This window comes from Elgaria multicarinata, chromosome 10, assembly GCF_023053635.1.
Source record: "Elgaria multicarinata webbii isolate HBS135686 ecotype San Diego chromosome 10, rElgMul1.1.pri, whole genome shotgun sequence".
Classification (NCBI taxonomy): Eukaryota; Metazoa; Chordata; class Lepidosauria; order Squamata; family Anguidae; genus Elgaria; species Elgaria multicarinata.
In genome coordinates, this window is record NC_086180.1 from 23075215 (window position 1) to 23101230 (window position 26016).

Genomic DNA, 26016 nt, shown 5'->3' on the forward strand with positions numbered 1-26016 from the left:
TGGCTGTTCTTTTTACTGGACACATAATCCCACCAATCAGGGATCATGTAGCCAGCAGATGATGTCATGGCATCATATAGCTAATCATATTTGGCTACATGACAGAATCATAGAGCTAAATCATAGTAGAGGCAATGTTTCCTGTTGTCACTTGAAATGGGAGAATATTTTTGGCTCCGTTTTGCAGGCTTCCTATGTTATAGCTAAAGGGGGGCAGGAGGCAACCCCCCTAAGTGACCACTTTATCCCTAATATTCTAACATGATCTGTAGTCTTGACTGAAATCATCTTAACTATTATTCTATAAGCATTGGAGTGCTAGGGGGTACAGAAAGGTATTCATATTGGATTTCTTGTATTGGATTGTGCAGCTAAAAAGTATATATTAATGGAATATTTTAGTTCTCACTCTGTACAGAATGGTTTAGATCAGGGGTTCCCAATGTGACACCTGCGGGGACCACGAATGGTGTTCACAAAACTCTCTGCTCGCTACCCCCTTCAAAAATTTTTTTTAAAAAAATAAAACCTTGGAGATTGTTTGCGTAATCTTCTTTTTCTCCCTTTCAGATCTCTAGACTTGCTCTTTCTCTCCCCTCCACCTTCTTGCCTTCCTGTTTTCTCCTCCTTCCCAGCCTTTAGCTTTGCTATTTCTCTTCCCATCTCTTTATCTTGCTGTTTTTCCCCCTCCCAGCTTCTGGTCTTGTTCTTTCTCTCTCCTTTGCCCCTTTGCCAAATTCCCAAATGTGCCCACAGGTCCAAAAAGGTTGGGGACTCCCTGAGGTAGGTCATAAGTATGACTGAGGAAGTGAAATAAATAAGGATTTTGCCAACTAGCCGATGTGGTCCTTTGAACAAGGTATTCTGTAATGGTTGGACATTGGGAAACTTCTATGTTTAGTTTGCAAATCTGTTCATGTCAAGGTCCAATATTATGGGATTTATACAATGTTACAGAATTTATAGGTAATAGTTTTGGTCCTTTTACTACATTGCTTTAAGAGAGGAGACATTCTGATAAACCTTCTGGCTTTCAGAATGCTACAAGCCCTGTTGCTGGGGGCAACAATGGCAACAGGATACCAAGTACTTTAATAAAGCAGAGATCATTTGAGGAATAAGCATCCAGGAGAAAGAGGCTGAGACAGGCAGATGTCCATTGGCCTTGTCAGGCAACTTGGAACTAAGGTCCCGATCCTGGGGCAATCATATTATAGGTACTGATTAAAAACGAAGATTTGCCTCATTTTACTTCAACTATATCTTCTCTTCTGTTGCTTTTGTGCATTGAGATGAAATTCAAATAATTCAGTATTATAGCATTAATGAAATGATGTTAATATGTTACAGAAAGAGTTATATGTTTATCAATACACCCTTGGTTGGTGATGAGTAATTCTGAGGCCCACAACTGGGAGCCCAGCGGCGCCAGTTGGAGGATAAGGCTTACCTTTGAGGCTAACCCTCCTCACCTGCTCAGAGCCCAGCGGCGTGGGTGGTGTGACACCGGAAGGCTCCCTGCCCGAGAGGGGTAAGCCTGAGAGGTGGTGAAGTGATAAGCGTCACTTCTCGGGCTGTGAATGGTTCGCCCAATCCTACACAATGGCCTGAGGCTTGGCCAATCAATGATGCCCGCTTAGGCCTTCACTTCTCTTGCAGTTCTTAACAATTGCGGCCCATGTTTAATCCCATTTTCTTGTCTCATCTCGTTATTTCTCACCTACACTTCCACAATGGCTATGCCTACTCCACTTCCCCATTCATTCATGGGTAAATGCCTGAACAGGGCTTAACTTAAATATTCATCAATTAAGCCTGATATGTATGCTGCTTTAAAATCAGCCTTGATTCCCCAGTGATAAGTGTAGCATTCCCAGTGGAATCAGTGAATAGTACTCATGGATAGTTTTCAGTACTTCGTTAATAATAGGCTGATTATTGGCACTTGTCAGACGATTGCCAATTTCAATAAAGCTCTAAAGGTCAGATTGTATTATGGAAGTAAATAAAAATGTTGCCAGTGCTTACTTCAATGAAAACAATGTCTACTTCGGATGTTGGTTTTGGAAACAGAGGGATACTTTTTGCAAGTTTACAAGCCCTGTTAGTGGTATTATATTTGCCTTTTAAGTTCTTTTCAAACATTCCTTTTAAAATAGTTTCCAACTAAGTTATTAGCAATTAGTGATTTTTAAAATGGCAAACCTTGTTTTTAGAAGCACCTTCTAATATGTTCAGTAAAATCGTCATTATTCAAACTTTGACTTCTAGGGCCAAGATACCTGTACATCAAACAGAGGCTCAGTCAGTGAATGTTGCGAAGACTTTTTAATGCACATGTGACGGTAGTGTAGTAGTGGAATTTGCTACGCTACAGCCACTTGGTTGGCTTTCCCATCACTTATCACTGCCTCATCTTGGGAATGTAGCCTGAGATGGGAGAAGGTTGTGTCTCCTGGATGCTTTCCTTCCCAGCATCCATAGGGTGATGTTGAAGCTCCCTCTTTCCATACTATGAAGGAAGTAAAAGAGAAAACATATGTCATCCAACCTTTTCTTTTCTTTTTTTGCTGCTTATTGTATAATATGAATGAACCAATAGAATTGACTCTATGGGGAGAGACCATACCCTTAAATTGCTGGAAGTCCCAGGTTCAGTCCTTGACATCTCTAGTTTAAAAGGATGTGCTAGGACAGCCATCCCAAAACTGGTGCCCTCCAGATGTTTTGTACCCATCAGACCACTCCAGCATGGCCAATGGTCAGAAATCCTGGGAGTTGTAGTCCAAAATATCTGGACGGCACCAGATTGGGGAAGGCTGCAGTAGGAGATGATGATGATGATGATGATGATGATGATGACGACGATGATGGAGACTTCTATCATGAACCTGGAGAGTCACTGCCAGTAAGAGTTCACAGTACTGGGATAGATTTACAAATGTCTGACAGTACAAGGCAGCTTCATATATTCAATAAAGTAAGTTCCTTGCTGGCCAGGGAGAAATAGGGGAAATAGTTACCTTGCAATTTCAAGATAATTGCAAGCAGAGCTTATCTTACCACGAGGAAGAGTGAGGCAGCACGTTCAGGCACCACATGCTGTGGGGGTACGGAGCAGTGCCAAGATGTTGGAGGACAGAGATGCCATGCCACGTTCTGTGTCCCCTGTTAGCTATCCTACTGTCCTCAGGTGTCGTGGAAGTAGTTATTCTGTCACCAGTGTTGAAGTAAGACTCAACTATCAGGCAATCAGCTTCTGTATATGGAATTTGGCAGGATCTTATCCTTTGCTTTAGGCAGCAAAATATCTTGGGCTGGCCCTGACTGCAAGACATTTTTCGTAGACTAGCCACAACTTGGAGTAAATGGAGACCAGGACAAAACACTGGAGACCAGGGCTAACCAGAAACTGGAATCAATTTGCCCCATGCCCCCGCAATTCCTGTCCCCCACTTCAGATCCTGAGTATGCATACTGTTAACCTCTGCCCCAGCCCAACCACATTGCTCACCTGGGTTGTTGTAGGGGACTGCTATATGGCCCCTGTAACATACACATAGTCCTGTAAATGTTGTGTTTGAATTGTAAGGTTTTTATTCAGCAGGAGTTAATGGAATGTTGGTATGTGATTGATAGGTGGGAGGGGAGTGAGTGAAGAGAATTCTAAGGGGATTAAAAAGAAATTGCGGACAGTTTAACCATCAGATGGAGTTTAGGAATTCAGGTAATGTACATCTAGTGAGAATAGATTGGGTGATGGGTTTACAAGGGGTAGATAAGTAGGTTAGGACTGAGTTTAAGATGATTAAATAATAACCTCTGTATGTATTCTTGAACATAATCAAAATTATTTTTTATTATTTATATAATTCAGCATGTCAGCTTGATTTGTTAACACTACTAAATAGAAATATCCATTTTCTTGTTATAATACCTACATAAGTTGAAGGAAATCTGTTAAACCATTGGGTGTCTCCTTGACACAAGGTAAAAGGGCTGAAGCTTTGAGATTCAGTGTGGACAACTGATCCAAGTGGATGAAAATCTCTCCCCACCCCCATTTCAATCGGGTGGAAACTAAATGGAGAATAACCCAGAGACAGGTATGTCACAGCCCCCAATATCACATTGGCCTCAGGCCCATTAAATCCTCTGGGTGGCGCTGGCTGGAAATTGCAAGATTCATCTAGCCCATAATAGTGAGGAAGTCACTGGAAACTCTAGCTAGATTTTCAGGCTACAATCCTATGCATGCTTACTTGGAAGTAAGTAAAATAGAACTTTTACTTACTCCCGGACATACTTCAGCATAGACATGCATAGGATTGTATTGTCAATTCCCCAAATCCTGCATATTTGTAGCCTTGTAATACCATGGCAATAGCATTTCCAATTATCCATTCTTCCAGAGATTGAAAAACGTTTTCCTGGTCAATAAGGATGAATGTGGTTGTACTGGATTTTTTTACCATTCCTATGAAATTACTCTTTATTCTCTGGCCTTGTGTCTTGTAGCCATTTACAAAGTGTGCATGCTTTTAAAACACAGACAATAAAGCACATATTTTTTTCTTTATGCTGGTTTAAAGGAATGCCCTTCTGCAAATTTTGACATCCACATTAAGGAGTAATTAAATTTAATGATCCTAATTGAATACTATTTAGATATGTAAACCCGTAAAGGGGGTTGGAATTTAGGCAGTTTAGCCAAAACAAAGGTAGTTCTTTCCTCCTCCTCCTCCTCCTTTTCCCCCTTCTTTCCACCTGCTTGGAGAAAGCTCTATTTCTTCAGACAAACCCCATAATTACCATTCTGTGCCTGATCTACGCCTCCAGGAAAGGCCTACAGCATCTGTAAAGCTGGCAGCAAAATGGTATTTCCAGCCAGGCAGAGCGCTGCAGGGTAGGCAGCCAATTCATGGCTTTGTCTGAGCAGCTGAGGACTTCAGCTGAGTAATACCATGGTGTACAGTAACACAGACCTGTGCCATGAGCGAGCAAGTAAAGGAGCGAGCAAGTGCCGCGGCCAATATTTATAGACCACTACGTAGCAATTCTAGAAAGGGGGACAGATGCACACTTACAAAGAAGGAGAGTAAAAGCAAGCATGGGCTGAAATGAAGCTTAGATCTTGAAGCAAAATTTTGCTTTGCTTTGCTTTTCATTGCGGTTGTTTTGCATTTAAGCAAAGTGTGTTCTTTTCATCCATCAGGTTTAAGCTGCTGTTGATGGTTCATCATTGCAATATTCTTCTGAGGATGCAGGGAAACCTGGGGTAAAGGAAGGATTCTAAAGGTATGTAAGTGCTTTGTCATTTTCACTTCTCCATCGACAAGGCTGGTTGCATCTGGAACCCTTTTGAGAGCTGGGCAGCAAGAAGCAGAACCCAGCAATATGTACTGTAGTCAGTGGTTAGCACTGTTGGGTTTATGACGCTTCTTGTGAATGTGGCTGTCCTTGTGAGCAAGTTATATGTAGCAGTTGGAAACATTAGTCTTCTGTTCATTAAGGCCCTTGTGATGATGGCGAAGGAGGTGTCATGTCACAGGTGGAAAAGGTGTTGTGGTTGGAGATGATTTTCTATTATTATTATTATTATTATTATTATTATTTATTTATTTATTTATTTAGCACCATCAATGTACATGGTGCTGTACAGAGTAAAACAGTAAATAGCAAGACCCTGCCGCATAGGCTTACATTCTAATAAAATCATAGTAAAGCAATAAGGAGGGGAAGAGAATGCAAACAGGCACTGGGTAGGGTAAAACTAACAGTATAGAGTCCAAACAACATCAGGTTTTAAAAGCTTTAGGAAAAAGAAAAGTTTTTAGCTGAGCTTTAAAAGCTGCGATTGAACTTGTGGATCTCAGATGTTCTGGAAGAGCGTTCCAGGCGTAAGGGGCAGCAGAAGAAAATGGACGAAGCCGAGCAAGGGAAGTAGAGACCCTTGGGCAGGTGAGAAACATGGCATCAGAGGAACGAAGAGCACGAGCGGGGCAATAGTGTGAGATGAGAGAGGAGAGATAGGAAGGAGCTAGACCGTGAAACGCTTTCTATGTGTATGCCTTGCAATTTTCTGTTTTCAAGTGTCTGTTGTGATGGTCACTTCTCCGAATATGTGCAGGTGCACCCAGAACTGGTTTATAAACATTCTCCGTCACCCCCTTTAAATAGCTTTAAGTTGAAAAAGAAACAAAAAACCTAGGCTTTTAAATTTATTTGAGAAAACAAGAGAATGTCTGTGTGCTGTTACACTCTTGTCAGGGAAGATGAACTCTCCCCCACCTTAACTATTATCTTTTCAAGATTATTAGTTTTCTAAAATAAATTGAAATTAAATGTTATTGTCTTCTGTTGTTGCCCCTCTTTCAAAGGTACTTAGGTGCTTAGCTTTTTAAAATCTGTAGTTCTAATGTTTTTATCTTATGTGAACTGATCAGAGAGCTTTGGCTACGAGGTGGTATACAAATTCAATAAAATAAAATAAATGAAATAAAATGTTTTAATTTTTTTTACTCTTTACTGGTCTTGTTTTTATTTTTATTGTTTTATTGATTTACACTGCTGTACATCAACTTGATGGCTGTTCAGCAGATAAGGTGGTATATGAATGTTAACAGTAATAATTTGCAAAACTGAAATATGCAAAGATGTTGTGTTGGTTTAAACCCAGCTCTCCCCAAATTATATATGCAGTGTGTGAGAGTGTGTATGCATGTGTATCTGATTTTTAGGGCAAAAGTGACAGATGGGTGGGGAAATGTGCCCAACCTCTGTGTCCTTACGAACAATTTTCTATTTTATAGACTGTCATTCCCAGACACTTTTCTTCTCAACCAAGTTTCGGTGAGCACAGCAAGGAAGAAAAGTACTTAGGGAGGAAACTTCAGGGAAGTAAATTGCTGGTGAGTGCAAGAAGGGTTCAGTTCCCTGTGTTCCCTTTTTGCTCTAAAAACCAGACACCTACTGTATGTCTAAGTTTCATATAGGATGGGGAGAGAACTGGGTTTAAAAAGATGGGCTTGCCTGTCTTTGTCATGTGTAGATTCTGCCTTATGCTGCCAGTCAAGGCTACTAGTACAAATTTATACTGGAAGAGTAGAAGGACAGTTGGTATTTATTTATTTTATTTAATAATATTTTTAGGCCCCTTTTAGGAATAGCAATAACCTTCGCACGATATTAAAAAATGCCTGTGTTGTTCAGGATGGTGGGAAGGATATACCTTTCATAGATAGGGATATGCTAATAGTCAGGAAATAAAATGTAATACATAGCACACATGTACCATATGAAAGAAGAGACTTTTAGAACACACTATTTGTGTGCATGATTCATGATATATAAAAGGAAAGTCCAGGGCCAGCTCTAACATTAGAAGAGTGAAGGAGCTCAGGCAACTGATTTTGGGTGTCATGAAATGGCAACAAATACTTATTAAATTTATTATTACTAGGGAGCAGGAGAGATACCTGTAGGGTGTTTGTTTTTGACCTGAAATGACAAAATAACTAGCTTGACCTTGGGTACCATGTGCACCTTGACTTGGAGTTGAGAGGCCATAAAAAGGACATCTGGGTAAATGATAATAATTGTCCTTAAATTCTCTCCTTTCAGCAACAACATGCATAAACATAGAAATATTTTTGGCCATGCATAGACTAATTTACTGCAAGAAAATCTGTGATTTTAGATTTGTCAGCACCCATTTGTTTCTTTAAGGGAAAGTTATGTATTGATTTATTAATACATGTATGCCACTTGATATGGCAAAGTATTAAAATCGCAATTAAAATACTCAATAATTACAAACACAACAATAAAGCTATATAAGTAATGGAAACAATTAAAACAATAGAAAATAGCAATAGAAGACAATCAAATGGAGCAGCATCTTTCATGATAATCCATTACAAGCCAGAGAAAGCTTGTGTAAACAGGTATGTTAAAATAAGTATTCTGCCTCCCAAACTGCACAGTTTGAACTTCTTCTTTCTAGGCTTCTGCTGTATGTGCCAAGAGGACCCTTGCAGGTCTTCTCCTTTGAAGCTGTACATCACATCCACTTGCAGATACTGTGTTTCTAGCATGGGAATGGTAGGGTACTTCCTGTTTTCAGTCTTCCTTACATCATAAACTCGAGGACCAGCTAGATGTTATATTGAGGCTACAATCTGATACACACTTAACCTGAGAATAAGTCTCACTGAGATCAATGCGGGTTACTTCTCAATAGACATGTATAAGTTTCCACTGTGAATACATATTTGCATTTAACATATTGGCTTTTACAAAGGCAAATAGCATCAGCACAGTGGGAGGGTGAGCTGATGATTGATTGGATCAGAAGGTTCCAAGAACTGTATACAGGCAGGGGGGGATTTAACCCTTTCTCACCATGCTACAATCTCTCCTCTGGGAGGAAATTCCCTATTGCCATTGATGAGGTATTTCCCTCTGAGTAAATAGAGTGTTTAGAAGAGGCATTTTCTTCAGGACCACAGCTGGGGAAGAAAGGATTAAATTCAACTTTATTATCAGTCCCCTTCCCCAAACTCCATTTGTTAAAGTTGGTTTATTAAATAGAGAGACACTTCTAACAACAGCTCTAGTTTGGCCCTCAGTAACTGCCTCAGGCAAGCTATGACAAATAAATAAAAATAACACCTTGAGAGGAATAAAAAATACGGTTTTACATGATGTAATGATTACAGAAAAGGTTCCAAGAACTGTATCTAATAAAATAGGATCGATGAATGTGATTCAGTTATCTAGTAATGATTAGAATTTGTTTGCATGGTTACTAGAATAAATTTATTCTTTATGTTAGATCTCACATAATGAATATGTTGTGGATATCCTATAATCTTATCAGAGTGTTAAATGCATTTTGGGGGCATATGAACACTTTTTACTCAATGAAAAGTGCATACAATTAGTGATGGCCACCAATCTGGATGGCTTCAAAAGGGGGTTGGATAAATTCCTGGAGGCAAAGGCTATCAGTGGCTACTAGCCCTGATGGTTGTGTGCTATCTCCAGTATTCAAGGCAATAAGCCTGTGTGTACCCGTTGCTGGGGAACATGGACGGGAGGGTGCTGTTGCACCATGTCTTGCTTGTTCATCCCAGGCCGATGGCTGTTTGGCCACTGTGAACAGCGTGCTGGACTAGATGGACCCTTGGTCTGATCCAGCATAGCACTTCTTATGTTCTTATGCATAGAGGGGAGCAGAATGATAGCAGTAAGCCTCACTTGCCCTACCCGCATTCACTAGACTGTCAGCTTTTGCAGGTATACATATCATATGCATCTGGGTGTGTATCTGGGACCTGTGTAAAAGCCTATGTATGCTTCATATATGCACATAGGGACCAGAATATGCAAACGTCAGAGTTTGGGCTCGCTGCCACAATCCTGCTGCTTGCTACACATGTTTATTGAACATGGATTTGATTATGCGGAAATTTCATGCTTACCTAATAAAACTCCTATTGGATTAGCAGGCTAAGTAAAATGAATGTTGCTGGATTTAGTCTGTTTGCTGGTTTTAAATGGTCCAGGACGTATTCTTAGTAGGCTATTGTGTGAATGTCTCTCTCTGTGTGAGAGAGATGTGAGTAGAAAAAGCAAAGGAGAGGTGTAGCTGTCTTCATTACTCATTGCAAAACTTCATGATAAATGACCATGATTGTGAAAACTCACATGCTTTTCATTATCCTGGTCTAAAATGGATGCAGGTAATACAGCGATCTTTCTTTCCTCAACTATGTTCCAATGTTCAGTCACCAGTTTCAAAAGAATTGCAGTTTTGTTTGTATCCCTTGCATTCTCATAATGCTGACACTGTTCTAGTAACTCCACAAGAACATATGAATGGAATAGCAATAGAATAAATCACTGTTTTCAAAACAGCTTTTCTTAGCAATGTTAATTGCTTAAATGAAGCATGTATAAGTAAGGCTACAACTTCAGAAGAATTGGAGAACAGAAACTGTCCACAAGTTCACAGTCTTAAAGTAGAAACGTTTAACTCCATTAATAGCTCTGATGTAGCATCCTAAAATGTCATTGGCAAAGAATTAGTCAATGATAAATAAGCCAAGAGTATTGTTATATTATTTTTAAAAGCTAGAGAACAGTCATAGGGTCCATAAAACAGCATCCCAGGGGTCATAGGATTGTTCAGAAAAAACCTTCCAAGGCCATAGGCAGAGCTACAAACCTCAGAGTGTCGTCCCCCCCTCAAAATGGTGCTGTCTCCTTTTTGGCACCTCCCAGCCACCGCAGAGGATTCAGAACTCCAACCTATACCTACAGGCTTTCCAGGATTTGGGGGTGGGGAATCGCAGACTTACCTGCTTCTACAATCCTCCCCTGTGTCTATACAGCCACACAACGTCCCAGAAGGGAACAGGGACGTCACAGCTCCATGCTCATTTTAAAAGCTCCGATTGCGGGGAGGAAGGGAGATTTCTAGGCTGTCTTTAAAAATGTAACATTTTTCCAAGGTATCATACAAACACTACAAAACCATTTTAAAATAAAAAACCACATTTAAAAATAATAAAAAAGTGCAAAGTCAAAAGTTCTAAAAGCATAAGTTCTAAACACAGTTGATCATCAAGTTGCAATTTAAAAAAGTCTACTTGCTTTAACTAAAAATGGATTGAATTATTTATAAAAAATATTTAGAGTCTTCGTAAAAGAAAACAGGGAGGGAACCAGATGTATATTTCAAGGAATGGTGTTCCATAAATATGGGCCCATTCTCATGACTGCCTAATTAACTACTCCTACCAGCATACACACAAGCAAGGTTTCTTGTACCTGATCTTTACTGCCAATCAGGTTCATATGGCCACTAATTTGGAGGTTGGAACAATTCTTGGATGAGAAGGTTATTAATGGCTACTAGTCGTGATGGCTATATGCTACCTGCAGTATCAGAGTCAGTATGCCTATGTACATCAGTTACTGGGGAACATGGGTGAGAAGGTGCTGTTGCACTTTGCTTGTGGGTTTCCCTTTGACAGCTGGTTGGCCACTATGTGAACAGAATGCTGGACTAGTTAGACCCTTGGTCTGATCCATCCTGGCTCTCTCATGTTCTTATGGTGTGCATCAGGTATAGGCAACATGGTGTTTTGGACTACAACTCCCATAAGCCCCACCCAATATAGCCAATGTTCAGGGATTATGGCAATTGTAGTACAAAACATCTGGAGGGCACCAGGTTACCTACTCCTGGTGCAGGTGGATCTTCAGGTAATTCGTTCCTAAGCCATTTAGGGCTGTAAAGGTCATTACCACCACAAACATGAGTAGGCAACCAGTGTAGCTGATGTAGAACTGGTGTAAGATGATTTGAATGTGTACTCCTCACAAACATCCAGGCCTCTGCATTTTGCATGGCCATCTCCAAAGGGGTACAATGGTATAGCCTAGACCGTTGTAACCTCATTACTGTAGTCTAGTCTGGATGTAACTAGAGTGTTCGTAACAGGCATGATCCACCATTTTTAGATAAGGCTGGAGCTAGCTTATCCATCTAACCTAATGAAAGGCACTAAGCTGATAAAAGAGAATTGGGAGAAGAAAAATTAATAATAGGATGTTACCTCGAGGGGCAAATGGTATTACATATTGTGGGTGATCATGTGAGATTTCTCCGTAGGTATGCTGATTTTGGGGAGTGGCCCTGTGTCTCTTGTAATGATAAGGATCAACAGGGAATCAACTTGAAGTGTTTTCTCTTGGTATAGGCCTGGGGGGTGGGTGGGGAGAATTAAGAGAAAAATGGTTTGATCAGTCATGGGGCTGTATGACAACCTGTATAATTCTGGGTAAAAAACAAAAAGCTGAAGGATTACCTCCACAATCCTGTCATTGATGTTCAATGAAAAAGGGATAACCTTTTGCATTGTATTTATTAAAAAGTGTGTGTGTTGTCACTTCTGCCTGGACTAATCAAGATGCCTATTGGTAGAAATCAGGGATGAGTTTAGATATTTTCCTGCAATGACCACCATTTTCATTTTCATAGGGAGGCCCTTCCCAACAGCTTTAAAGCTGTTAAAGGCATTTTAACTACACTCCTCCTTCAAATTGTACCCCCAAAAATCCTACCCATCTAAACATCCAGTAGTATTTGTCATAATTTTAATGCACCCAATTTATACAGGAGACCAGAAAGACAAAATGTGCAGTGTACCTTGCTTATACCCCCCCACACACCCCACCCTTAAGCTGTAAGTACTTTGAGACATGAGCTTTGCCTCGCTATGATAAATTAACCCATGAGAATAGCCTTCTTTCTCAGCAAGGGTCCAACTATACTAATTTTTCTATATCCTTCATGGTCCAGATCATGTTACCATGAAACCATATGTTTAAAATCTCTCTCCCCCCCCCCCCCGACCCCACCCCAGGAAGGTCAACATATCTTTCTTTGTTTGGTGCCAGAGCACTAAAGCAGGAACTGCTGCTTTTGTTGAAAACTGTAATAAACCAGTGAGTTGTGGTTATTTATTACAAATCTCCCTACTCCCAGAAGTGTGAAGTATGACTTTTAATTAACAAGCTCATTGTCCTTGTGCCTTGACTTGGAAAATTACATATCAGTATCTGTATTGGTTAGCTGAAAATGCCTACCTTCCCAGTGACTATATATAATATTCTTCTCTTTCTATGCCATTATTTGTTTTCTGGCTTTCCACACTGCATTGTTAATTAACAAGCCATGACAAATGACCAAAGATAGTTATGTACTATTAAATGCAAGAAATACCTATATTCCATTAGGTGCCTCCATATCACAATAATTTTCCTTCCTATTGACGTTTGCAAACCTTTTTAAACACGATTTCCATGTTTATTGTTGGTACGCTGCTGGTAAATCAAGTTTGGCAAGTCAAGTGATAGGTTAGAGGAAGCAAAGTGACCCAGGACACAGAGTTCTGTTAAAAGCTTTTGAAGGCTGTCTCCCCCTCCCCCTCATATAATGAATTTCATTACAATGTGAGCAATCTAGTTAGCTAATTATTAATGGGAACCTTTTGAGAAATTGTGGCTAGTAAACCTTTTTTTAGTACCACCGTATGAAATATGATAGGTGAACTATTGCCTAGATCAAGAATTGAAAGGATAGTGGGGTGGGCCGGGGTAGAAAGTAGAACTACAAGCATTTGGAGAAATGAAAGAGGTATTAAGGCATTCCTGCCTGGTTCTCTTTTTGTTAAATTCCACAAAAAATAGGGTCAATTATTTCTTCTAGGTTTTGAGATATTGCTATATCAGGATAGGATTGGATTTAATGAATATCTAATATAGGTCCTGGCACCAGGCAGGTTTCCATCAACCACAAATGATTACTCCATACCTTGCTGATGCCAGTAGTAGGGTGCATAAGGGAAAGAGACCAACGTGCATCATGTCAAATTAAGGCACCTGGAGTTATCTGTACTGCAGACCACTTCTTCTTCCTTCTTTTTTTGTGGTGCTCTTCATTTCTTTGGAGGCTTCTGATCTAGACTATGTAGGGTTAATCAGTGAGGGAAGGCACATGGAGGATCTCACATGAAGAAGTCTTGATGGCTTTAGAGTCAGTTCATGTTCGTTTTGCTTTAAAATTACTTTGCACAGATGGCTCAGGAGGGATAGCAACATCACCGGATATATAAAGCAAATTTCAAGGTCATCATTCTTTGTAGAGTAGAAACACAGACTGGATTTGGGCAACGCAATAACCCACAATGAAATAAATAAACAAACCACAATGGCTTATTTAACCCATTGTCAGGTATTGTGTCATCTATCAGGAATTTTAAAATCCACAATGGCTTATTTGCCCAAAATAACCCACTCTGATAACCCATGGTCGTCAGAGTGGTTTCTTTTAACCCATTGTGGGTTATTGTGCCATCTTTTGGGCACCAGGTTAATTTGCTTGCTTATAGAGATATGCGGCAAGAGCAGTTCAGATTGCTACCACTGGTGTACTTTTCACAGGCATTCTCTGTGTAATGGAAAAAGTGCTATGGTGGTGCTGGGAACAGCTGAAACAGGCTACTGCAGTAGCATCTACGGGTGAAATGTGCAACTATGCTTTAGTGAATGAGTGAAGGAGTGCTACTGTGATTTTGGGAACAGCTACTGTGCGCTTGGGCAGGAGACTTAAACACTGCAAGGGAAGGTGGGATATCAGTGCATTCAGGTGGGTGGACTGCAGCGGAACAGGGGGCTGAGGAATAAAGCATGGATTAAAGTGACATCCAAACTCGCCCAAAGCCTATGCTTTTCATGTATAATGTCCAGACCCTGGTGTCTCCCTTTTTAAAGGATCTTGGGTGACAGGAAAGACCCTGCCTTTGACAGATGCTGTCTCTCAGAGCTGAGCTAGATAGATGAATAGTCTGACTTAGTACAAGGCAATCCCTTATATCCAATCTGACTGTGGGCGGGTGGCAGAATTCATTACTGACTCCATATGTATTTATTTTTAAAAGTTTCTGTCCTGTTTTCTAGCCCACCCATGGTTCTCCTGGTGGCTTACAGATCAATAACATTTGCAATGCAAAAGCAAAAGCTGTCCCCCTAGAGAATGCTGCCTCTTTGCTCTTTAGCACAAGGCCTGCCCAAATGCTTTTACGTAAAACCTCTAACACCTTGATCCTACAAACTTTGACGGTGATCCACAAAGCTTCTTTATGAGCCTGCATGGGTTTTCAGGAGCACTGCGGTTCTCCTTGCTTCCCCTCTGAATACTAGCTTCTTAAGGCTGCATTGCAAGCTCATTTCGTTTTAAGAGCAAGTTGTGATGCAACCATGAAGCTGCATTTTGGGTGCAGGCCAGGAAATTGGAAAGAGCCCACGTCCCCCCATGCTGCTCTGTTTTCCTGTTCACTTCCGATGTTTTACAAATACATATCCCTAATGGAAGTTAAATGTGCTTTTGAAGGCTAAAGTTAAGATCAAATCAATGTTTTAGCCTTAGTGGCATTTATTTGACCATATATATCTAAGCAAAATCTATTTGTCACTTAAATGAATTCTGCATATTCCCTCTAGTGGCTAGAATTAGAAAAAGGATACCCATTGCACAATCAGTGTCTTTTCTAAGTATAAAAAAATCAGGAGTTTTTCTAAGTCACTTGGCCTTTTACTAATGCATATATAACATTCAGTTTAGGAACCTTGAGATTGAAAGTTAATTTGGGTGGGGTGGATAGGACGCACAGTTTTCCATCCAGGTCAATTTATCATGTATTTGTAGTAACTTAGAATAAAAATTCTACCTTTTTGCACATAGGCAAGCAGGCAAGCCTGTTTTAGGTTTGTTGTTGTGTTTTTAAATCCACCTTTTATTTTTATCTGTTAATAATTTTGTATTTCTGGATTGTTACATCTACCTTCCCCGAAGGCTTGAATAATGGGAGTTGCTGTCCAACACCTCTGGAGAGCAACAAATTTGGGAAAGCTGGATTGCAGTAGGCAAAAATGAGCCTCTAGACACGTAATGTATTAAAGTATCAACATAAACATGATCCCCAATAAATGTTTAAACAAAATGAAGCCCTTGGCTGCATTTGCACTGGTGTTTTATTACTGGTTTAATTCTAGACCTACTGCTAGTATTGCTTCACTGCATTATGGTATGGACTTGATGAGCAGAGTTGCGATCTAGAGTTAATGCAGGAAGATCTTTTGGAAATGAAATAGAGAGACTGCAGGTGTAGAGTGTGAGTACTTCTGTTCTCCTGGTATATTGGGTAGAATAAGTTTTTGAGTCCAATGCAGGCTACTCCCTGATTCAGTGCATTGGGACTTGGGATAGCTTTTATCCCCATCTACAGTATAAATATTAAAGTGATTCTCTCTCTCTCTCTCTCTCTCTCTCTCTCTCTCCCTCGCCCTCTCCCTCTCCCTCTCTCCTCCTTCAGAATTTGTCACCTAGCATTTTCTACTACTAAACAGACATTCAACAGAGTAGCCATGCTAGCTTCAGGCCTACATAGATATAGTATAGTCTCATAGAAGCCACAGAAAGCATTTAATCATTGCAGAACAACAACAGTTATTTACATGGCATTTCGTCACAGAAAGCAAGATGAATTCTATCCTGCATATCAATTTTTTTTAATATAGTTAATTAAAGTGAGCCAGAAAGAATTTATAGCTTGATTTATTTATTTTTATCAGACTCCAGGTGGAGTTTGTAGAGCAAGCAGTTAAAAGAGCCACCTTTTGACTTGTTAATGAAGAAAGTTTACCTTGGAGTCATTGAAAGTCAAATATTGACCTCCCTATGATGCCATTTTAGCAAGACACATAATGGAACTTGGAGGATAATTTGAGGGAGAATAAGTTATGTAGCTTCTCCAATATCGGAAGTTCTTGATGGCAAATTCATAGTGTATTTTGGAAATGTGAATTCCATCCTTCTTTGTTTGTTTGTTCAGCACTATGCTATCCGACTTCTGCTGCTGGATCTGAAATGGTAGGAAAGCCTTTCCTGCCACAGAGAGGCCTGAAAACAGAAGCGTATGGACAAATTGAGTTGCATGTACTAAGTTTGATTTTAGTTGGGATAGTGTAAATTTGTCAAGTGAAGTTTCAAAACAGTTGTCAGTCTCCTGTACCTTACCTCCTGGGTCTTCAGGAGGCCAGGCAGATTAGGTGCAGTTCCCACGTGAAGAGGGTCAGATGATTTCCCAGCTTGAATACTGTCAGTGGATTCTCCAAGCCATTTGGGGGCATACCTAGACATACAGCGCCCATGCAGCTAAGCAAGCTCATCTATCCAAGGATCTTGGGTTTGAGGACTCTGCCTGCCTTTCTGCTTTCTTTCCTTGATGTTGCCTTGAATCGTGCCACCTGCCTGTCTTTAGCCTCACATCTGCTTCTGGGCCTTTCAGCCCTCTGTTGCTGCATTGGAATTTGACCTTCTGCCTCACTCTGAATCTACATTTTCTTTTGAGACTCATCTCCGTGATCTGATGCTTGACCTCCAAGCCTGTCCATGGCCATGTCTATTGCCTCTGGCCCTTTGCTCTTTGTCTGTCTGGTTCAGTGCCTGGGCCCCAGCCCCACGGTGACTACATCTTTTGTTCTTCTGATCTTGTCCTCCTGTGCCTGAACTAAACTCAGCTGCAGCCTGTCTTGGAGCTAGGCTATGGCTTTAGGGGGTTGAATCAAAGGCTTCTCTGAAAAGATGGGGTTTGAGGAGGAATTTAAGGAAAAACAAGTTGTTCCTGTAGTTGTGCCTGGGAATTAATTCCAGGTGTAAGGAACATCAAGGTGGAATTGGCAGAATAAGGTAAGAGTTCGGGCAAATTTAGAGCAGCCAACAGCCGGGAGCAAAAAGCAAACTTGCTTTTGCAGAACATGATGTTGAACTTGGAAAATCCAGATCCAAGCCCTTGAGAAGCATAGAATGTATTTTCTGCTGTCTACTAAAATATCTCTCTGTTGACACCTGTTGCTAGATTCTGTTTCTCCTTATTACACACACACACACACACACACACACACACACACACACACACCCCTCTTAGGTTTCAGATGATATAGTTCTTGTGCCAGTAATTTAACTGGGATAAATCTGATTATATACAGGTATTCCATCACACCTGCAAACTGTGGGAGTCCTAGTGTATAATCACAATGGTTGCTATAGGAACAAAGTTCTTGTTTAATACACCAGGGCAAAGAAGTCTAAATTCCAATTAGAGTTATTTTAGATATAGTAAACTTTCAAAGCAACAGTGTATATATACTTTCTGCTTGTCCACCAGGGACTATTTATGTTGCAAATGCAGTAAGGTTGTTTATTTGTTTTTTTAAACCATAAATCATCTCTACTAAAGAGACACAATGTTTAATGTATTAAGTTTATCTCTTCTCAGTACTACATCTGGAGGCTTAGTAACAAACATGCTGAACTATCCATAGGAATGGCATGACGATAATTTGAAGACCTACTCAATATCTGAAACCTTTACTCCATGGTTCTCTGTTTTTTTGGTAGAAACTAATATAATACTCGTGAGTGGATTTCCTGTCTAGAGGCATCAGGAATGGGATTTCCAGATGCACCCAGTGAACATCTGTGTGAAAGCCTGGGCCCCCTCTCAAATACAAGTGTATTCTGATAGCCCCCCAAGATACATCATGAGCATTTTGCAGTATAGCCAGGAGAACAATTGCATTATTTTAGGTATTTCTTTTTGGCACAGCCTCCCAGGAGTTTCTCATGTGCAGGTTACATTGAAATAAATGGAGCTGTGCTCTTGCAATTCCTAGTAGAATTTGTTGCTAATTTTTAGTGCTTAAGTCTGCTGTATCCATAATGGCTCAGTGTCAAAATGACCTTTATAAAAGCAAGGTTATTTCATGAAAACAACAGTTATGAAACAGTACTTATGTAAATACTTAAAAGCATATTTTTACACATACATATGTACATAAATCCACCTGTGCTGAAAGGGTTTGGCAAAGCTGATTTATACCATGTACTAGAGCACTGTATGCTAGAAGGGAAGCTAAATCTGCATAGTTCCTTCTGCTTATGCCAGAGATTGAAGAAGCTGTTGCAAAAGGAGAATATGAGAACTGCTCAAAGACTACCTGTTTCAGCACTAAGTGAATTCTTAAGCATTTGCAGTACAGCACTAGTTGATATTTTCCTTCTTTTCGTAGCTCTTTGGATCTGAACCATATACCGTAGCTTACTCCAGACATTAAATGTTGTTCAACAACAACAACAAATGCTTTGCATTGCCTCAGGATGATGCTCACTCCAAAGCTTCATGAATCCTAGGAAGAAGGGAGTTTTAAATCTGGGCCTCTAGGCAGCCTCTCTACACAGGTATTGTTAGGAAGGCATTCTTACTCTGAAGTTACATTGGGATATAGAAAAGGAAGAAACCATTATTGGGTAGTGCTCAATACTTTTACAGCTTTATAGGTTAATGCTAGTATCCTAAATTCAGTGTATGAGAGAGGTGGACAAAGGTCTACAAAGCCCCAGTCCTCCTTCCATCCCCACCAGATTTCCCATGCAATCTAGCCCAAAAAATAATCCATAAACAAAGATTCACCTCAAAGGTGCTTACTGCCTTAGGAACTTGAATCTGAGAACAAGCAAAGCTTAATCACCAAGTCATCCCCAGTGAAATTGAACTGGGTATTCTATTGAATACTGTGTCACTGATAGTGGCAACTTTAGGTGCCTTATAGAGCAACCTTGCATAGTGTATATCACATTAGCATTACAAAGGTGTAAAATGTGGATGCTAAGTTCAGATGTGGAAAGCCTTGCTTTTCTTACCAAATGAAAATTGCATCAGTCCTAGCCATCCTTCATGTTTGTGGAATGGCAGGAACACTAATGAATCCCAGCAATTGAGGTAAACCTGGTACTTAGGGAGGAGTTGGAAATGCGGGACTGAGTAGCTGCCCTGCCCTAATAATTTTGCTGCTAGTCTCCTGTAACTGTTACGTTACTCCTTAATATACTGCCCACAGTATAAGAGGGGAACCTGTACTCAAATACCACCCATGAATATACAAATATAATACATAGATTTTGTAGGATGGGTTTCAGGAATGGAGATCCATGGGTCTGGTGACCAAGCAGAATACTAATAGTGTTGTGTATGAAGGAGAGGGAGCAGATTTGCTACTCTCTCAAAGGCCTATGGTGAAGCAGTAAACAACTTATCTATATTTAGTAACTTTGTAGAAATTGAGATTTGTGACCAACTTCCATGGTATAACGTTATGAGAATAAGCCACAAGCCATTGACCCCCTCCCCAGTGTGTCTGTGAAGAGTTCAGCAATGTTTTGCTTCTGTTAGATTAATTGCAGTTTGCCGTCTCATCAAAATCTGACAAAGTGTATTTAATCTTAACTTTGCTTTGTTGGAACAAGCCAGATTCAATCCTTAGTTTATGAAGCTGATTTGTTTCAACTAAACATAGTTGAGATTAAACACATTTTAGAGATCAGATGAAACAGCAAACTTGGTTAATCTAAAATGGAAACAAAAGGTTTTGATCTTCTTACAGCTATGCCAGAGGAGGTCTGAGGAGGGGAGAGTTCGCAAGCCTGAAGCTTGCTGAGGCTTATTCTCATAATACACCATGTTTATAAACTTTTTCGTTTCTTTATTTGTGAAGCTCACGATCCCGATGCAGAGAAGTTAAGAGCAAGGAAACACTAATGATTTGCCTGCTCTAACACCTTGGCATTAATATACCATCTATGAAACTTTCTCTTTTTACCAAAGACTACTACTTTGGACTTGTTATTGTTAATAAGTAGGTCCTTTTCTTTATGGTATACACTAAGTTGTCTCAGGAGTATCCTCAGGCCCACTTGAGAAGTTGAAAGTACAATCATGTCATCAGCATACAATAAAATATTTACCGCTCTGTTTGAAATTTTAAACATATGATAACTCTGACTATGTACAATTGCCACCATGTCATTAATATAAAAAATAAAAAGAAATGGCACTAGGATACATTCTTGGTGAACACCTTTGTGTGTTGGAATATGATCAGTGAGGGCAAAATTGGAACCTGTTCTCACCTTCAGATAGGTTTCTGAATAGAGTGTTTTTATTAATAATAAGAGCCTCAGATCTATATCATCATCATCATCATCATCATCATCATCATCATCAGTTTATTGCTTATTAGCCAATCAGGCCATGCACATACAGAAACATAATAAAACACTCCTCTCACCAGAGGGAATACCAAAATACAAAGTGTTAATAAAATGGCTAACAAGAGTAAGTTAAAACATCTTGTAATCCTGGACAATATTTGCTAACATGTTATATTATATTAATAAGTTTAGTCTTTTATGGCTGCCAGTGACTTTCGTTTCTCCAGAGCCCGTTTGACAATCTTGGCAGTCCTATATGACGTGTAATAATCTGTACCAGCCAGTAGTGTTAGAGTTATGCTTACAGAGGAGTTATTATTATTATTATTTATTTATATAGCATATTGCTTCCTCAGCTCTGCGTACAGTGGGCACTCTGCTAGGAAGTGTACCATGTCCTCTGCCTTAACACAGCCAGCTGGGCAATCTGCTTTCACACTGTGGTGGGACCTATAGCGTGCCTTCACCTCCATCAGCTGGAGTGAATTCAGTCTGCACTAAGTCATAAGCCATCTCAGCACATATGAGGTGACAGAAGTTAAGTACGGGGGGACCTTCCCTGGGGAGGTAATAGTACTTTTAAAGATCATGTTGGAACGACTCCCAGCAGCGACGGCCATTGCTGTCTGGAAGTCAACATCATGTAGCTTTCTAAAGATCTCCCTGGTCCTATCGTACCCCCTTGCTAGTAGGTATGTTTGCAAAAAGCCCAACTCAGAGATAGATATTCTTATCTTGTCTGCCCATGACTCTTTACCCATATCTTCATATGCTGATAAAACCAAGGGTGAGACCAGTTGGAACACTACCTTTAGCCAAAAGAAGATGGCTGCATTTTGGACAAGTGTTCCCACTGAATGACAAGCTGTTTCTAATTGGACAATAGCCTTGGAGGTGGATCTAGGTACCCCGAGTACTCTGGATAAGAATTTATGCTGCGTTGACTCCAATGAGGTAATGTGTGCATGGGCCCAGGCAGGTGCCCCTATATAAAATCTGGAGGAGTAATTTACTTTGGTATAGCTCTATTAAGGGGCTACCATCTTTCCACCTGGTCCTGCTGCAAAGCGATGAGTGGCATTGCCAGTTGCATTAGCTATCAAAACTGTTGCTTTCAAATGCTCAGACCAGGATCCTGAGCTTTGAAACGTCACTCCAAGTTATTTGTACTCTTTGACCTGGTCAGGTAGGTAGCTATCTAGCTGCCAGTTTATAAACTATACTGGTCATAAGCAAAATGCATTTTTTTTTCCATTTGAGGGCCATGTCCTGTTTGCAGAACTTCTAAAATATTTGATCACTCAGTGGCTTAACTTGTTATTTTGCTGACTTTGCTGAGAGTCTTAGATATATTTTCATTGATTTTTTTTACTAATATGGGAGCAGAGACAGTAACTTTTGTGTATGTGTTTATGCAGCTGTGAAAGCGTGTTTATTACAAATACTGATTAGTCTACTAAAGAGCTGGTCCTGCCAACAGTCCTTAATTTTTCTTTGTAGAAGCACTCTTTCAAAAGCATCTGCTCCTCATTTAACATTTTAAGTACAGAAGTTTCAGAATACTGTAGATGAAATCATCACTCTTTATAGTAAGATGCTGCTTTAGCTACTGAGGATAAAGAAAAAACCCAAAAGGTAACACAGAGGCATTTTTATGAGAAGAGAGGGAAACGTTATGAGTTATGTTATGGGTCATTGACCCTTTAACTCCCATAAATATATGGAACCATCCTGTTGAAATTTACTAGTACCCTTCATTTTGCCAAGAACACGTTTATAAGAATATGAATATTAATGATGCTGGTGGAGGAAAGCTTTCTAAAGTAAATATGGAAGACAGAGAGAGGCCTGAAAAAGGAGAAGGGCTGTGTGGGTCTCTGCCGTCTACTACACATCCTGGATCAAATTCAGACCATACCATTGAATTAAGTGTGAGAGAAGCCAGTTTTGCCTGGCATTGATCTCATGGAAGAGTTTTTAAATTGTGGGGTGCCGTTAAAGATATAAATACCTGCCTTATACAGACTCAGATCATTGGTCCATCTACTTCAGTACAGTTTGCACCAGATGATTAGCTCTTCAAGGTCTCAAGCAAAGATTTCTTTTCCAGTTCTGCTTTATTCATATCCTTTTAATACAGATGCCCACGACTAAACTGGACACCTAATTTATGAGCTATGGCTCCACCCTACACATTGAAATTTGACAATTTGATCTGACCCAACATGGTTGATCCACGCACAAATCTGCAGAAAGTCTAAAAATATGATATTTCTATGATATTCCCTTGAAATTTGGGGCATGGAGTGTGCTTGATAACAGCAGCTAGCCCCTCCATCAGAGACTAATTCAAGGCAGAGAAAGAATGTTCAGCTTCAGGAGCTTTCCAAACACATGGAAGCCAGGACCATAGTCTGACAACTAGGAAATCTATGCATAGGCGGCACTACACATTTTACACTTCATGGGCTAGGGATTCATGGAAGTCAGGAGTACATGTATGCTTGTAGAATGCCAGCTGTATTTTTATCTTGGAAGAGCAAATGGGGATGCCACATATAGTTGAAAACCTGGCATAGCTGCAAACTATCTCTATAAAAAGCCAATGTGTTGTTTTTTTTAATTGTTATGTGCTTTGGCCAGCTTAATAAAGTTTATCTTATATTATAATAAAGTATAAAAACATAACAATACAGCAACAAGTGTTCTTTTAAAACAGAGAGCATAAGCCACAGAACGGGGGGGGGGTCCCCAATTTCTTTTCTTTGCAGCTTTGCTGGAAAGCCCCATGGTGGGTGCACAGTGGTGCTGCATCGATTATATGACACAGCAGCCCCTGCACACTCACCCTGGGGCTTTGTGGCAAAGGTGCAGAGAAAAAAAAGTCAGGGATTCACCCTGACTTCTTTCTCCGGAGTGAGGCAAGTACTTTCTTCTCCAGAGCAAGGCACACGCTACAGTTATCTAAATGATGGGCGTTTTGTATGGGTGTGTCTGGTCATTAGGCTGGTCTAATGGTATGTTCTGTGTGCCTTGGGGGAGCAGTTGAGTCACCCTTCCCCTAAGAACCTGCATGCTGGCATAGCAAGTCTTCAAGTTGGATTGTAAGCTATGGAATGGTGATGTTGGGGCTAAAACAACTTGACAGCAAAAACAAATACTTTAAACCTGTGCGTAAGCACCCATGCAATATACAGATCAGTGTAAAGTTTGAAATTTTGTTATAGGTAGGCAACCCAGTACCTTCCATGTGTTTTGTATTACAAGTCCCTAACTTTTGACCATGCTGATTGGAGCATATGGGACCTGTCCAAAGCTTCTTTAGGGCCCCAGGTTACCTACCCCTGTGTTATTCTGTGGAATGGTAGTGGGCATGTACAAAATCATCTCCCCACCACTGAAGAAAAAATCATTTGGCACAAATACAAAGCTTTTGTCCCATTAAGAGTTTTTACAGCTGCTGAACGTTTGTTTCAATGAGAAGAAAATTATTGGTTGCAAATTTCTGTAATTAGTAGAGCATAAAACACATGGTGTGCCTACTTAAATGTTTAAGGCCATTGGCTTCATGTAGCTACTGTTTGAAGCAAATGAACTGGAAAATGCTGATAATTTCTCACTTGATAAATTACTTTGAGTAGATTATAAAGACCCATTTGATAAGATGACCTGTATCAACAGGCTCTGTTAAGCTCCAAGGTTCTGGATTTTTTTGACTAGCCAGTGTTTGGGACTTATTTTATTTTAGTATTTCCAGCATTCCTAGAATTATGGAATAATTTCTGGCATTTTGAAATGAACTAAGCAATCAATGTATCTTATAGCATTCCGCTTTCGCATATCAGAGTTCAAAACAACTTACAAGTGAAACAGTAGAAACAATCATGAATAAAAATGTAATTAAATCAATCCAACAGCAGCAAAACACCAAAACAGCAGGCTTTCTGATCAAAATAGCTCCTGCTTGGCTACTATTGATAACTCTGTCTATAACTGGTTTGCCTCCTATCTAGCGGGTCGCTCTTTCAGCGTGTTGACTAATGGCAGCTCGTCTTCCTCCTTTCCCCTTTCAGTAGGGGTTCCGCAAGGCTCGGTGCTTGGCCCGTTGTTGTTTTCCTTATACATGTTGCCCTTGGGCAAGCTTATTCAATCTCATGGCCTCCAATATCATCTGTACGCCGATGATACACAACTATATCTGTCATCTCCGGAACTTTCTCCTGATGTTCACGATCGTATCTCGGCATGTCTTTCAGATATCTCAGCTTGGCTGCTTCATCGTCGCTTGAAGCTTAACATGGCAAAGACTGAATTGCTTGTTTTTCCTCCTAAACCTTCTCCTCATCTCTCATTCTCTCTTACTGTCAATGATGTTACGCTTACTCCGGTCAAGGAAGCTCGTAGCCTTGGCTTTATCTTCGACTCCTCGCTCTCCTTTATTCCTCATATTGAGGCAGTAGCTAAATCTTGTCGATTTTTCCTGTATAATATTGCCAGGATTCGATCATTTTTGTCTGTCTCTTCTGCCAAGACGCTTGTTCATGCACTGGTTATTTCACGGTTGGACTACTGCAACCTTCTTCTCTCTGGCCTTCCTTCTTCTCACATCAGTCCGTTGGTTTCTGTTCACCACTCTGCCGCAAAGATCATCTTCTTGGCTCGCCGCTCCGACCATGTTACTCCGCTTCTGAAATCTCTTCATTGGCTTCCAATTCACTTCAGAATCCAATATAAACTTCTCCTGTTAACCTTCAAAGCTTTTCACGGTCTAGCTCCTTCCTATCTCTCCTCTCTCATCTCACACTATTGCCCTGCTCGTGCTCTTCGCTCCTCTGATGCCATGTTTCTCGCCTGCCCAAGGGCCTCTACTTCCCTTGCTCGGCTTCGTCCATTTTCGTCTGCTGCCCCTTACGCCTGGAACGCTCTTCCAGAACATTTGAGAACTACAAGTTCAACCGCAGCTTTTAAAGCTCAGCTAAAAACTTTTCTTTTTCCTAAAGCTTTTAAAACTTGATGTTGTGCAGACTTCTACTGTTACTTTCTACTGTTAGTTTTTCCCTACCCTGTGCCTGCTTACCCTTCCCTGTACCTGTTTGCATTCTCTTCCCCTCCTTATTGTTTTACTATGATTTTATTAGATTGTAAGCCTATGCGGCAGGGTCTTGCTATTTACTGTTTTACTCTGTACAGCACCATGTACATTGATGGTGCTATATAAATAAATAATAATAATAATAATAACAACAACATAGGTGTTAGACAATTTCCTTGGGGAAAATGTACATGGAACCAGTTGGAGACCTTACCTCTGTTAATACATTCCACCTTATCTC

General features: G+C 40.3%; 1 protein-coding gene across 1 annotated transcript in view; it reads left to right on the forward strand.

Annotated features, from left to right (window-relative positions):
* The first annotated feature begins 6862 nt into the window (after positions 1-6862).
* Positions 6863-26016, forward strand: part of BMPR1B (bone morphogenetic protein receptor type 1B) — a 129167-nt gene continuing 110013 nt past the window's right edge. Inside the window, exon 1 of the mRNA XM_063135883.1 lies at positions 6863-6911. The gene's annotated coding sequence lies outside the window, so the exon portion shown is untranslated. The remainder of the gene's footprint in view (positions 6912-26016) is intronic.